This window comes from Arvicanthis niloticus, chromosome 19, assembly GCF_011762505.2.
Source record: "Arvicanthis niloticus isolate mArvNil1 chromosome 19, mArvNil1.pat.X, whole genome shotgun sequence".
Taxonomy (NCBI): domain Eukaryota; kingdom Metazoa; phylum Chordata; class Mammalia; order Rodentia; family Muridae; genus Arvicanthis; species Arvicanthis niloticus.
This window is the reverse complement of record NC_047676.1, coordinates 2,660,751-2,677,373: the sequence shown is the minus strand read 5'-3', so window position 1 is coordinate 2,677,373 and position 16,623 is coordinate 2,660,751. Positions and strand designations below refer to the sequence as shown.

Sequence of the window (16,623 nt, the reverse complement as noted above, 5' to 3'; positions counted from 1 at the left end):
GGCAACTCTTATAAGAATGACATTTAATTGGGGCTGGCTTATGGGTTCAGAGCTTCAGGCCATTACCATCAAGGTGGGAGCATGGCAGGACCCAGGCAGGCATGGTGCAGGAGGGGCTGAGAGTTCAACATCTTGCTTTCCAAAGGTAAACAGAAGACTGTCTTCTAAGCAGATAGGACAAGGGTCTTAAATCCTATGCCCACAGTGACACACTTCCTCCACCAAGGCCCTACCTCCAAATAGTGCAACTCCCTGGGCCAAGCATATTCAAACCACCACACCATTTATAACTTTTACAGTATGTAACATAAGCAAAATTAAGATGCAAGCAAGATACTTAGACTATACAAACCTGGCTCAAAAAGAAAATTATAGTGGGACCATTAGACGACCAGCAAGTTTACAGCAGACAGATGTACACAGCTGCAAATGGAGAAAGCTGACTGTTTACAGACATAAGCAGATATAGAAGGCCATCAATCAGTGGAAAGTAACATCTCACTGTAGTAGTGATGTTATCACAAGCTTCCTAGAGACCCCCAGTCGATGCTGGCTGGAGAGCATATGAACACACTCATTTTGAGGAAAGCTGAGCAATGTAGTGAAATATAAGCCAACTCTGTCACTCGGAAAAGCTGCTGTCAGGAACCTGTTCACAGGGCGCCCTCCACAGTGCTCAGCTGCTGGCGTACTCCCATTAAAAGAATTGTAAAGCATATTACTTATTAATGACTTTTATACTGTCTGTGCGAGTATAAGGAAGCCATTTCCACTGTGTTATAAATATTAATTATTTTACAAAACAAAATGCTTAATTTATTTAAACATATCTAATAAAATATCACATGAAGCAACTGTCATCCATATAAAATATATGAACAGGACCAGAGAAATGGCTTAGTGGAAAGGGAGCTTGCAGCCCAGGCTTATGACTTTAGATTCCTCTCTGGATCCACATGGTAAAAGGAGAAAACTGATCCCTGAAAGATGTCCTCCAATCTCCACATTCACATATACAATGAATAAAATAAATACAATGTAATAATATATATGAATAATTACCATGAATCTCAAAAAAAATACATTGTTTCCCCAAATCCTGGAATTTATACTTCTTCTACAAAAATCATAGCAATCATTGATTTTGTGAAAACAGTTTACCGGATCCTTTAAGTCGCACATTTTAAATTCCTTGTGCTTACAGGGGTCAAGGGGAGAAGTTTACAGAGTCCAACAATCTTTTGGCAAATTAAGTGGCAATGTCAAGTGAGCAGAGACTGCTGACTTATCTCTAACATGCGCCCTGGCATTGATCACTCTGAGAAGCCGGTGGGAGCTGAGTTTCTGCCTCTGATATCAGACAGCACAGGCTGTGGAGCCACACATCGGGATACTCACAATCACCACATCGATCCTCACTGCTGAAAATAGAGAAGTGAAGAAAACCGACTCACAGAAAAATTGATTTACTCACATGTTAAAATTTATAAAGCAAATACAGGGAAGCGAGAGGTACCGGTAGGTGGACAGAAAAATGGGGCTGAAGCCCTTGTTCCCCGCTCTTTGCTGTCATGATCAGGTGAGCATAATCTGCAGTGGTTTTTATTAAAGCCCTCAGCTGTGTTTTCACGGGAAAATCTGTCTTCATCAGGTTGGGTCTCTGTGGACTAGGTGGTTCAGACAACAAACATGGACTTATCACATGAAGTCTGAGGGCCAGAAGCCTGAGGTCAGGTGTGACGTACTCTTGGATGTGGGGAGACTCTGGTCTCTTCCTGATCTTCTGGGGCATGAACATCATAACTGAAACTCCATCCACTTCATCTCACAGACTCCAGTTGTCTCCTAGACCCCCTCCTTTGTCACACTGGGAACTAGAGTTTCAGCATAAGATTTTGGGGGATGTTAATATTTACTCTATGGCACGGCCACAGGAGAACATATTCGGGACAGAAGTACGGTCATACAGTCAGTAAGATCTCTAAATAACTGAGTTATGGTCTGTGCCTACTGGTTTGGTTTGCTTCAGGAAAGTCCAGCATGCATCAATAGACACCCTTCTAGCTTTATTTTGACATAGATACTAGAGCCTGCTAGAATAGTCACATCCAGTGACATCTGAGTCAGTGACAGAAGAAAAAAAACAATTAAATAGACACACTCATGAAGAACCAATCCTATTCCTTAGTGACACCGATGTTTTTCTAAGTGGGTTTTATTTCCTCAAGGATCCTAAACTGAAGAAACAATTCCTCTAGAATAACATTGAAGATGGGGGAATTATTGCACATTTCCTTGTAAAGTTGGAAAAGAGTAAAACAGAGGTGAGAATAGCTGAAACAAATGAAAAACGGGATGGTAAGGGCTGAATATAGTCATCAACAATTAGTATAAATGGTCCACAACTGCAAATAAAAGACAGGGACTATAACATTGATTTTAAAAAAGCAACAGTCAAATGCTTGCTGTCTACAAGGAATCCCTTTTTAGAAGACAGCCGTAACTTTACATACATGTAATCTTATACTTCTCTATCACTCACTCATCCGTCACCACATATATAGACCACACCGGAGGGCCACAATATGTGCACCAAGATAAAGGTAGAGTGTGTATTGACACATGACACATCCCTGAAGCAAACAAAAGCAAAACTCATGGATTATTCTTCAGTGATTCCAAAGTAAAATAATAGGAATATAAAATAAAAAAATCTCTTAGCCATCAATATATCTACATATATTTATATACGTGTGCATATGAATGGAGCACCATACGTAAAACAAGAAATTCAAAACAGGCCCGAAGGAGAAGGAAGTGTGTGTGGATTTCTGCAAGTTCTCCAAAGGAAAATGGACAAGTCACCAGAGCCATCCACTGGTGTTACCCTTCCCAAGGGCCCTCATCTCCTACATCATAACAAAGAAACTCAACTCAGATATGAATTTTAGAGGAGACTTGAGGTCATTTGTAGCTCACCACAGGATTGACAAGACCATGTCCACCAGCCACAGAAGTTTAAACTTATGTCTCCTTTCATAGCTGGGGAGTATTGGCCAAAACATTTTACCACACAGTCAATAGGCCAGGATGGAAGATGCTCTCTGGCTGTGGTGTTGAATCCCTGGTCCCTAGAGATGGGCCACTCCAACCCATAGCTCTGGTTCCAACTACAACCTTCCCTGGTCTTCCAATGATGCAGTCTGTCACTGAGAACTCAGATCATTGATGGATAGTCTGTTTATCTCTGAAGAGCTTAGGCTGGTGTTGCTCTGATCCCAAACTAGTTCAGAGCACCCTTAGGTATTAATCTGGGAGGCAGATTGGAACACTAAATTGTGTTTTAGAGGGTTTTGTTGTTTGTGTGTTTGCTTGATTGGTTGTGTAGACTTTAGAATATACTTTATATATTCATACACACACACACACACACACATATATATATATATATATATATATATATATATATATATATACTCAGAATTTTTGTGGGATTTTCATTTCTTCATGTTTAAGAACTGGGTAGGTCACTGTTAGGCCTAGATCCACTCAATGTTCTTGTAACAAAAACAAAAAAAAACAAAAACAAAAAAAAAACATTGAAGAAGCTTTTCTTGATAACTCATTAGTCACTGTGTTAATAATCCTGATGCCAAAGCGTTAGTATCTACACACACGACTCTGCCCTTCTCACCCAGCTTACATGCCTTCATTTCCTGCTAACTGCTGTAACATTCCAAACTCTTCTTCCATGCTGTGTTCATGTCTTACACCATGAAATTTCCCCTTTCTTGCTTTGGGGGTATCACTGAATTGTTAGTCTGGGCTCTGGCCCATTCTTTGGCATATCCTGTTCTTCAGTCTTGGGCCTTCTGTGTACTTGAGCTGACTATTCTTCCCCTCTTGTGTCTTTTATAACAAGCCTAAAGTTTTCTAAAAGCATTATAGAATTACAATTTCTAAAACCCCTTTCTGCTCTCTGCAAGGTCAAGGTGAGCCTCCTCTCTCCTTATGAGAGAATGCTGTAAACTCACTGGGAGTTACTGCCCAAGCAATGCACCCCACTCTGAGTGGACTGACAGCATCAACCAGGAATGGCTTGAAGGCCATGAACCTCGAAAGACATGCTACTTGATTGTAGCCTTGCCCTGTCTGTGGCCTGTAGGTGGAGATTCTCACTTCCTAATCCACCTCCTTACAAAGGTATTTGCCCCTTCCAGAGATTTCTAGCATCCAGTGAGAAGTCATTGTCATGACCCTCCTGTAGCTCATGCACTGGGTGGGCACTGCATGGCATGCTGGGAGCACAACTCTCTACTTCTGTTCTGTTTGAGCAGTTGTCCTGATCCCCTACATGACCACCCGCTGGACATGTCAATGGTGAACAGCAGGTTTCTGCAGGACTCACAGCATCCTCTGGAGCAATGGTTCTCATCCTTTGTAATTCCAAGACCCTTAATACAGTTCTTCATGTTGTAGTGACCCCCTCAAAAATTATTTTGTTACTACTTTATAACTGTAAGTTTCTACTGTTATGGCTCATAATGACCAGCAAGATCTCTGATATCCATCCGACCCACAGATTGAGAACTACTTCTCAAGAGAAATGAGAACCCTAGGCTACCGCACCTCATGGTGTCCTACTCAAAGAGAGCTTGCTTCTTCGTCATCTCCTCAGCATCTCTTCTGATGCTCTGACTCAAACCTGGAAGCTGTGCTCCTGACATGGTGTCAGCTGATGTCATTCATAGGCCCATACAGACTTCGAATTAATCTCAACTTAATTTCCTATTAATTCCTGTGCAATAAGAAAGAAGTACGAGTTCTGACACTGTGGTGGCTAGCTTTAATCATCAAGTTGACACAACCTAGAATCTGGGAAATGGTAATCAAAAAATTGTCTGGGTCAGGTAGGCCTGTGTGCACGTCTACGAGGGACTGTCTTGATTATCAGTTAAGGTGGTAATGCTCACCCTCAGTGTGAGCAGTTATTTCACAGGCTGGGACTCACCACATTAAGAGTAGAGAAAGCTGACTGAGCATAAGCAGCAAGCAAGGTTATGCATATTTTCTCTACCCTTAACTGTCCATGTGACATAATCAGCTGCTGGAGATCCTGCCAGAAATTACAGGATCTGAGATTGTAAGTCAAATAAACTCTTCCTCCCCTAAATCGCTATTTGTCAGAGTCTAAGGCTCGACAACAGAGTTAAGTGCCACATCTACCCAGATGTTTTTCAGCAAAAATCCTTTCAGAGAAAAATAGACAGATGAATAATAAAGACACAAACTACTGTTTTCCAGTCGCTATCTCTACTTTGCTTTTTATAAAGCAAATAAAATAAATACATCAGCATCAAGAACGGAGAATCTGAGTTTCCAACCTGCGATGCGTTTTCTAATCCAGCAACTCCAGAGTGCTGTGTGTTCAGCCGTAACAGCCCCCCTCCCACTCCAACCCGGAGCACCTAGCCCCATCATGGCGAGCATCCCCTCCTGCGCTGGTATTCTTCCTCACAGTGCAGTACCCAGAGCTCCGTGAGACCCTCAGTGTCCCAACACACATCTGGCCCATCTGGCCTCAGACATGGCTGTCCTGAGAATCGTGAGTCCGGACGCCAGGTCAGACACAATGTTTCCTGTTCTCATGCTTTGTTTTGTTGCTGTTGCTCCTCTGAGAGTCTGTGTATCACATCCAAGTATGCAAATGTTTTGGATTTCTGACAAGCGGGGGCCCTGTGTGGTACAAATGAGAACATCCTCTCACTTGAAGCCCTCTGTTCCGTGTCAGAGGCCTGCCAATGCCAGTGATGAAGCAGAGGCTCCATGCTGAGCTCATTAACATGAGAGAACCTTCCAGAAACTTCAATTTTCCCCTAAAAATCTTTTTCCATTCTTTTAATTGCCATTGTTTAGTCTCTCCTGGAGGACTAGAGTGGATTCCCTGATAAAGTGAATGTTTGGCTTTTGGCCCAGGGAGTCAGATAAGGTTCCTGTGCAAAGAGAAAAAAAAAAAAAATCAAATGCCTGCAAGATTTTCACAGAAACTGCTTGCTTGAATTAGCCAACAGTGTATATAACTTACATGTGAACAAATTACATCTCTCTTTTACATGTGTATATTTGAATAAATACTATTTAGCTCATTCTATGTAGCAAGTGTTCACTTTATAAATGAATGCATTCTTCTAAATATGATTCTTTTGTCTATCAGCTGTTTATCATCATCTATTATTCACCATCAATTTATTATCTATTTATCAATCATATGTCTATCATCTATTAGTCTATCAAGCAATCATCTCACTGTCATTCATTTACATATAGGCTACAGTATATTGTGTGTGAAAGCAACAAGAAATAACTCAGCCATCCTGTTACTTAGGCAGAGTCTCATGATACAGCTCTGGCTGGCCCTGAACTTGTCATATTGACCAGGCTGATATTAAACTCACAGAGATCCTCCTGCCTCTGGCTTCCAAGTGCCGAGATTAAAGGCATGCACCACTATACCTGGCCAGCATCACAATTTTTAGTCATGTTTTATTATTAGTTATACAAATTCTTCATGCATTTTGGATGTTAATCATTTCCTTATGATTTACAGATCACTTCTGCCTAAGAGACTTAAGGTTTACAGTTGTCAATGTCTGTTTTAGGCTTTGTTCCCTATGCTTTGGGGGTCTCATCTGAATTTTATATAGGGGGAAAGACTCAGTTCCTATTTTATTTTCTGTTTGTGGCATGCCCAGCACCATTTGTTGAAGAGATTGACATTCCCACAGTTCCTCTGCTGTATCATGAGGACACCTGGGCCCTGCTGGGGGGTGGCCTATGCAGCCAAGGGACTTACTCTAGTGTGCCCCAAAGTCCATGGGAAATGAGGCACCTTGCGGGCAAGTCCAGACCACATCGTTGGAGCTGTCCAGCCTTCATGCTACTGACCATAATGGATGTGGCTTTAGATCAGAAAATGACCTGGATGGACTCTTAACACTGTCAGTACCAGAATGAAGCCAACATTTGAATTCTTTGTCCTGTGTTGTCCAGGACTATGTCCTGTGTTGTCCAGGACAGTAACTACGACACACAATCCCTGGCTGAGGAGAACAAAGAAAGATGTCTGGGCCCCGCAGTGGAAGTGGTACTCTTTTCATGAAACATGTATAGTATTTGAGGAGAACAGTCTGGCCAGGAAACACCCAAAGATACCCTGACAACCAGTGTCCTGTGGATCCCGCCCACAAGTGCTTGAGGCAGTCACGGGCATCTGCTTACCTTCTGATCGTTTCTTTGTAGATTTTAAAAATTATAGTCTTCAAGCTCAGCCTAATGTTTAGCTGGAAATTCTGTGGTAAAGGACAGGAAGGATTGTAGGAGGCAGAGGGGTCGGAGACATAGAATTAACCAACCTGGGCCCACAGGGGCTCACGGAGACTGAACCTACAATGAGCGAACCTGCATGGGACTGACCCAGGCCCTTTGCATGTAGCTTGGTGGTTTTGTGGGACTTCTAACAGTGGGAGTGGGGGCTGCCTCTGACTCTGTTGCCTGCTTTTGGAACCCTTGTCCTCCTAAGGGGTTGCCCTGTCCAGTCTTAATATAAGGGGAGATGCCTAGTCTTTTTTGTTGTTGTTGTTGTTTGTTTGTTTGTTTTTCGAGACAGGGTTTCTCTGTGTAGCCCTGGCTGTCCTGGAACTCACTCTGTAGACCAGGCTGGCCTCGAACTCAGAAATCCGCCTGCCTCTGCCTCCCAAGTGCTGGGATTAAAGGCGTGCGCCACTACTGCCAGGCCTAAGATGCTTAGTCTTACTGCAACTTGATATGCTATGGCTGTTTCATATTCACGGAAGGCCTAGTCTTTTCTGAATAGAAAGAAAGGAGGAGTGGAGGGGGTGAGCAGAGGGGAGGTGGAAAGCAGTGATTGGCAGGAGGGGAGAGAGGGGAAATTGTGGTCAGAATGGGAAAGAAAGAGAAAAAGAAAGAAAGAAAGAAAGAAAGAAAGAAAGAAAGAAAGAAAGGAAGGAAGGAAGGAAGGAAGGAAGGAAGGAAGGAAGGAAGGAAGGAAGGGGGAAGAAAGGAAAGTAAGAAAGAAAGAAAAAAGAAAGAGGGAAGAAAGGAAAGTAAGAAAGAAAGAGAAGAGAAAGAAAGGGAATGAACTTATATAAAATATTTAAGTAAAAAACATTAAATACTCCATTCATTTTGCTTTGATCACAAGAATCCAGTTTCTGCTAGTTCCTGGGGCCTTGGTATATGTGTCAGAGATAATCATACCAGGGTAGGGTGAGGACAAAGGAGCAGATCCTATGTGGGCAGACTCCATGGCCTGGGCTAAACTCATTGGAGAAAGTACTCACTTCTGACCATGCCACTCATTAGTGAAACAGAGTTAAAAGAAAATCCCTTCCTGAAATTAAATGAGGTAGGTGTGACATACTTAGCATGACATCACATTAGTACAGGCAGCAGCCCAGGTCCCTCAGCAGCTGGTGGGAGTCAAATAAAATAACAACCAGAGCAACAATGTATCAGGGAACTAAGAAAGCTCAGACCCAGTTTCCCCCACAGTACTCTCACAGAATGCTCTCAGTGTCTGGTGTGGTACTAAAACTTCGGAGCAGTCATCTGTAATTTGCAGTTTCCACAACACACTCTCTGGGGTGAATTAAGTTGCTGGAGCAGCATAGGGAACACAGGGAAGCACTTGTCTTCCGGTTCATTATAAGAATTATGGAGGATATAGATGCTCACTGAAAAAGGAATGAGCTACAGGGAAAGGAGACAGAGCTCCTTGACCCTGGGTTCCTCCTGCCGGAACTTCCCCATGTCTGTCTGCAACTCTGATTCCTATTCCATTTGGGTATGATGGACACAGTCACCACTTACTGTATCACTGACATTGCAAACTGATCTAGCTTACCCTCTGTCTGTCTCCCCCTTTTAAACCTACCTTAGTCTCTTTGGTAACCAGCCTCTCTTAGGAAGCTATTTAGGGGAACTCAGCCCCCATTTGAATCATCAAATGTAAAGTCACCAGTGCCTTCTGGGACAGCAGTACTCCTTTTTAGTACAACCTTCATCCAGTATAAACTTCATCAGTGTTCGGAATAGATTAATGGACTTTAGAAAGGTCATGCTGGGTAGGTGCATGGGGAAAGGTGTGCCTGCAGAGCCACAGTCAGAGGTCTCTCACAGTACCACACACGATCCATTAGCTCACGGTGCCATAACTGCTATGAAGGATATACAGAAAGGATATACACCTGTGTTCTCTTGTTCTGAACTCAGCTTGTTATAGTAAGTTAATGGCTTGGGAGCCAGCTAGTGAAATTTTACTAATATTTCAGCATCTTTTCAGTGGGATCATGTGTCATTTCTCTTTAGAGACTAGTTTATTTCACTGTCACTTAAGGAAGGACCATAAGAGGTCTTAGGCACATCCTCACAGTTAAGAACACTCCTCAGTATCGGTGTGCATGATGGAAAATGTCACTCTCAAGAGTGTTCTTGGGCTGTGGACATGACTTAGTTGGTAAAATGATTGCTGTACAACCTAGACGGCCTGAGTTTGATCACCAACATCCACATAAATGTCAGATGTAAGGGTCTGCACTGGCAATCCCAATGCTGAGGTAGTGGAGTCAGGCAGATTTCTGGAGCTCCTTAGCTAGCCAGCCTAGCCAAACTGGTGAGACCAGTGTCCAAGTGAAAGATCCTGTCTTAATAAAAACAAGAGGACACTTCAGGATGGATACTCAATGTTATCATCTGGTCTTGACACACACATTTCACATACATGCATGTGCACACACATGAACATACACAATCCTGCAGGCAGACACGGGCATGGGTGTATATGCACACAAAGATTATTCTTGTGGCCATCTTGCTGATATTATTGGTCACTGGCCCTTTAGTCAATTATGTGGTCACAAGCCACACCTGGTCCTTTAGTCAATCTGAGAACACAATAGGGAGCATCCGAGTGCTGCATTGAAGACAGTGGGAAGAGCATTTGTAGATCTGTGTTTCTACCTCACTGCTGGGATGTCACGAATGCTGCCCATGTGCCAGGGAAGGCAAAATGCAGGGGACCTAGGCTGGATTTCTGGCTTGCCACTGGGATGCTGATCCAAGGACATTTTACTCAGGGAAGGCAAAACGCAGTCTAAGATACAGGTCCCAGCCCCTGTTTCTCCGGGTGATGAACAGCAGGGCCTGGGACAGAGGCAGTGGTTCTCAAACGCCTGTGCAACCAGATGCTGCTGGGGACCTAGAGGAGTTGGGAACAGGAAGTCTAAGGGCCCACGATGAGCCCAGGATGGGGCCAGAATCCAGCTTACCTCTGAGTGCCAGGAGTAGAGGGGCTTCTAAGGGGAACTTAGGCACAGCTTTGTATGGCAAAGCCCCCTACCCCCCAACAATCCTTGATGGAGACAGTCCTTGCTTGTCCAAACTGTTTTATTCATGCCAGATGAAGATGCATACATCTTACTCTGGGTTAACCAGAAATTAAATACCTTTTTGATGGAAGGGATGACCAGGAAAGGAAGCTCATTAGCTAAACACTTGTGGCCCATCTAAATACCTCATTAGCATGGAGCACTCTGGGTTCTCTGGGACAGAAACCCAGTGAGGAGCTAGTTCAAACTCTACCATTCTCAATTATGAGATCTACCAGGGTTCTGAACAACCTTACCAGCTTTTCTGCCTGGTGGCACGGTCCATATTTGATTACTCTGGACCACACACCTGCTAGGATCTCAAAGCTCTTCTGAGCCTGTATGCTCAAACAGTTCTATCCAGATTAAAAACAGGGGTAGGAGGGCAATTCAAAGTTCCACAGCACATATAACCAGGGCATGTGGATGCTGGGTGTCCTCTTGGCTGTCCTCTCAACTAGACATGTCCAATCTCTTGGTATGAGAGAAGCTTTCCGATTAGACACATCACTGGTCCGTCCATGCAGAGGGTAAGGAATGTGTTCTGAAGAGAGACAGGTAGCCCAGACTGGCTGTCCATAGATTGATGGCAGGAAGGTAATAGGTTCTGAAACTCAGTCTGGATCTTATTACTATTTGGTGACTGGACAAGGCTAAGTGGCTAGAGTTCCCCAGAATGGATTCAAGTCTTTCTTACATGAGTGAATTCACTCCCTAGGACCAAGTAGGTCACTGTAGAAGGGGATGTCATGGCCACCTCCTTGCCTACTTTTTACTGTGAGCAGAACCAGTGACATCAAGACAACTCAGGTTTTGAAAGAATCCAGACAAATGTTATTGTCATAATCTAGGACTTCCCTCTTAGATTGTGAGCCAGATGAATCTCTTTTCTTTGTCTTGAGCACACTGCCACAGCAGCAGAAAACAGCCCAAGACCTGGTCACCTTGATAGATACATGAGGAGCGCATCATGATGCTTACACATCATGATAGCATTAGTCAATTGGGAGACAGAAAATATAAACGAATATGCTTGTTAATTGAATGTACACACAAACAGAATGGGTTCTAAATATTTGCTAGGTTGAAATCTGTGTATATGACTAGGCCATGTGTACAGAGTTTTGCCATACCCAGTGCTTGTGAATGGTTCTGTACACACACACACACACACACACACACACACACACACCAGTGTCTGAAGCTGTTGGTGTTCACCAGTAAGTATAGAATGCTGATCTCTGATGGTCTTCATCCTGACACCTCCCCATTAGTTCTCAATACTCCCTTGTAAATCCAATACTGCAAGACCAGGAACAATCAGAAAGTGGCTTGGAGCTGGATTCCACAAGAGAGCAAACAGGAAATAGTAGCATGACCTCAAATAAGTAGCTGCTTAGGCACCAGTAGAAGTACAGAATTTGATTTCCCAACAAAACTAGTAAGTATGATGTAATGAAGCACACAAATTGGGGGGGGGGGGGAAATACTCTGAAATTTCACATAATCAGAATAAACTCCTCAGAGTGATGAATTCCTGGGCTGCTATCACACCTACATAAAAGACTATTGATTAATAAAGGAAAAAATATGTATGAAAATAATCAAGAAATAAAAATAACTCTCCACAGCAGCACTGACATTATTTAATAGGGTAAAAAAAAAGTGCTTAATTTAAAATCCATGCACCATGTAATCCCACACAATCAGAGCAATTTGTTCCACAGCCAAGTTCAAGATCTGATCTATATTCAATTTTGGTCCAACTCACCAAAGACACTGAACTGAAGCAATACTACATTGTCAGACTAAGATAAGTCCTGCTAACAGTCATTACATAAGCTTCTAGAAGCTCCATTAGAAAAGAAATGGCTACTTTCTTTCATTTTACACTATTAAGTAGCCTGAACACCCAACCTTTCTACATGGAGATACAAAAATAGCCTGGGGATTAAGCTACTTTATTTTGTAATTGACAAAATTAGTTTCTAAGCTACAGAGTAAAATAAAAGCATTTTTGTGGCATTGCCATGGGATAAATAGGTAGTTAACATAAAATTAATTATTAAGCTAGCTGGATCTAAATGGGAGGACACTAAGAGTCCAGAAAAAATTCTGCACTATGCTTTGGTAGTTGAAAAAATAGCTACTAAAACCTGTCTCTGACTCTCTGTGTCTCTCTGTCTCTGTCTCTGTCTCTGTCTCTGTCTCCCTTTCTCCCTCTCTCCCTCTCTCCCTCTCTCCGTCTCTCCGTATCTCTCCCTCCCTCTCTCTTCCATCCCTCTCTGTCTCTCTCTCTCTCCCTCCTTCCCTCCCTCCATTCTGCCTTTGGAACAACCCACCCTTGTACTTGTGTTTAGCCCACACCAAGGAGCTCACTTCATCTTCCTAACCTAATCTTATTCATCAATTATCTTATCCCCAAATTTAGGGTCACATGTGTCTTTCCCATTTCCTGTATTGGTAGCAATAATGACAGGGAAAATATCTGAGTTGACCTGAGGCAGCTGTAGTCACAGGCCAAACAAGGTCAACTGTTCTCTAATGTCTGACATTGGATACAAAATTTGTCCTGACTACTGGTTGGCATCAGATTGCAGATGATGCAGCAAACCCACAAGCTGAGGGTCAGTCCAAGCAGGAATGTGCTGTATGCAGTGCTTTTGAAGGAAAAACTGAGTCAGATATGGGCATTTCTAAAGGCCTGTCTACAAAAATGCCTTCTCTGGTCAGAATATTGCAGTGTACCATACAACCATCTCAGGAAAATGCATGAACCACATGAGAACAAAGGTCCATGCCCCTGCCCCCACCCCTCTCGTACTCAGTGGGCAGATGGAACTGTGGGCTCTGACCTCTTTATCATCTATCAGGTCATTGGATGGGACTGTGGGCTCTGACCTCTTTATCAGGTATTGGAATTCTTTGAGAATACACACAAGGCTGTGTGTTATCTACGGGTGACAAGCAGGCAGGTTAACACTACCACAGGAGGGAAACTTCCATCAACACCCAGAGTGCTTGGGTAAATGCAAGTTTCTGTACATAAATAACAGAAACATAGAGACAGCAACAGGAAGTGGAGACTACTTGGCTTGACTGATATATTTCTTGTTGAGGAATAGATATTGATGACTTGATTCTGCCTCACAGAAAGGGAGTAGGGCAAACAGAAGATCAGCTTGCAACAACCACTGGAAAGAAGAATTACAATGTTATGTGGTCTCTAAAATGAAGAAGTGGTGACTTCTGAAAAAAGAAAGTGGAGTATCTGTGGTTCAGGTAATGTGCCACTCTGCTCTAAAATATCATTCATGAATTACACCACTCACCAACATGAGGTCTTCACAGTCAAATATCTTATACATCATTGGTTCATCAGCTCTTCAAGGATCTCCATGTTTGATGGTTGGTGAACTATGTCCTTGGACCACATTTCAAACCAGAGTATAACGATACCCATCACATGACCAGGAAAATTAGCCATGTTTCATACACCACCATGGGACTGCTATACAATCCATAGCTTCCAACTGGGCAAGCTGCATGTCTGATAAACTTGGTCGTGACCTTCCTTTGAGATGGCACTGGCCATCCTGCCACACACCATCATCTTCTGACAGACACATTCCGTCTCTTAGAAGCACTCTTGTTCTGACCCCCAAGATTAGGAACAGTGGTTTTTCAAATGAGCTCAACTCCACAGATCCATATTAACTGTTCATGTAAAACTCTTCAAGGGTGTCATGTGACAGAAGTCATGTGACAGAAGTCATGAATAGCCTTAACAGAACAACAGATCTTTCCTACTGGCCACAAAACCTTCTGATATACTTATTCTATACTTTCAGTAAGCATAAAGTAATTTTTAAAAATATTCTTGGATCTCTCTCTGCCAGCTTTCTCCTTCATCAATCTGATCTGTGCTGTGCTGTTCTGAACCACATTGCTAGGAGACAATGTGGTCTTTCGTGGGCATCTCCAGTTTCTCTGCTCACCTTAACTCTTTTCTTTCTTTTTTTTTTTTTTTAAATAATGTGAATCTTTCATTTGTTCATTTCTTGCATTTGAAGTTCTCTTTGTTGACATGCTTGGCCCAAAATTCTTTGTCATAGTCCTTAACCATGACACAACCACCCACTTTAGTTGGTCTATCCTCTTGATCAGTTTTACAGAGACTTATACTCATTTTCCTATTTTTCTTGTTGGCATTAACCTTAATTTAGATTGATTTGGATTTCAGCTCAAAGAGCTTCAACTGACTTGACATGCATAGTCTTATCGTAATTGACTGGAAGCACAGAATGATGGGCTCAGAACTTGTCTAACTCTTTAGTAGCTTTGTGAATGCCAAGCACGAGGCCATCTTAGATGAGAAAGGTCTTCAGCATCTCTTTTGAATAGATGTTAGTATACTTTACAGCAATGCCTTCCTCAGCCACAGTGGTGAATTATAGACGAGACTGAATCCTGGATATACCAGAGGCTCTGCCTCTTTAACCCTTGCTGCATCAGAGCCAAAGCCCACCCCATCTGGTGTTCTCATTGGCAGGAGTACAAGACCTCCTATACCTGGTCAGCTTGGTGCTACACACCTTTAATCCCAGATCCCAGGAGGCAGATAAAAACAGATCTGTGTGTATTCACTGCCAGTCTGGTCTATGTAGGTAGTCTGGATTAGGTTAGATAGTTCTAGAACAGCCAGGGAGGGCTACATAGAGAAATCCTATCTTAAAATATAAACAAACAAACCAACAAAATAGATACGCATATATACACACTCACTAAAAGAAGCCACAAAAGCAAGAATTTACCAGTGATAGTAGGAAATAGTCACTTAAGACTAGTTCTATAACAATGTGTTCAGAAAGCAGATTGATTCATCGTTGCTTCTTAAAAGAAGGTGAATGATTCAGATTTTGATACACACTTTTGTGTAAGGTGATAGAACTCTGATGCTTAGCCTTGCCTTAGACAAAAGCAGTAGGGCCAACTGACCATGGACTGAGACTTCTGAAGCCAAAGACAAAATAAATCTTTCTTCTTCCAAATTGATTTTGTTCCTGGTATTTTGTCACAGTGCTGACTCACGCAAGTCAGAAGTCTGTCATCTTGTGACAGGTAAGTGAGGGAACAAAAATGTGCAAACAATGGAATATTACTCATTTGCAAATAGAGGTAACAATACGCCTACAGCATGGGCGGCCATGAGGACACTGTAGAAAGTGACAGAAGCCAGATACAGAAGAATACTGTATGACCCAGCTTTCAGTAGGTACAGAGTTCTAAAACTTGTAAAAGCAGAAAGTGGATTGAGTGTGTCTGTGCGGAGGGGTGGGAGGTTGCAGTTTAGTGAGCATGGGGTTTCCATTTAGAGGAAGTAATTCTGAAAATAGACAACATGTAAGTGCTAGATTCTGTGATTTGCACACCTAGGTGTGTTAAAATGACCAGGTATGTGTTGATATACATATATCAACACACACATATATAGTAGATAGATATAGATATAGATATATAGATGATATAGATATAGATGATGTAGATATAGATATAGATATATCAGTGCATATAATTTAAGTTATTATAATTAAGTGCATAGTATGTGTTTATATATATATGATAAATATATCATATATATATATATCAATGGGTCATTTTTAAAGCTTTGAAGAACTAGTGTCCAAGGCAGTAGAAATATATTATCTCATAGATTCAGCTAATGACTTGATCCTAAGTAGAAGATGTTCACAGAGAAAACTGTGCTGAAATCCATACCTATCCTTTCTCAGTGCTTTACAGGCTAGTTTTCTATCTATTTCCTAATTCCTTCTGTTTAAAATTAGAAATAAATAATTACGTGCATATACTTTTATTGGCATGTTCATTACCTTGAGAAGTTGAAAGAGCATTTCAAACTATTAGCAGAACAAAAGTAAGCGATGGTTCAGGTATTAAGAGCATATACAGCTCCTCCAGAAGACCTGATTTGGATCCCAGCACCCACATCGACAGATGACAATTGTCTGTAACTCTGGCTGCAGAGGATCCAATACCCTCTTCTAGTATCATGTGACATAAAGAGATATCCACACATATAAAATAAACATATAAAAATATAAATAAATAGATAGTTGAGATAGAAGCTCAGGGGTAGGGGTGTGTGTGCCAAGAAGCT

General features: G+C 42.2%; 1 pseudogene; it reads right to left on the bottom strand.

Moving 5' to 3' along the window:
* Positions 1–14,499: 14,499 nt before the first annotated feature.
* LOC143435057 (small ribosomal subunit protein eS12-like) overlaps positions 14,500–16,623 on the bottom strand; it is a 145,672-nt pseudogene continuing 143,548 nt past the window's right edge.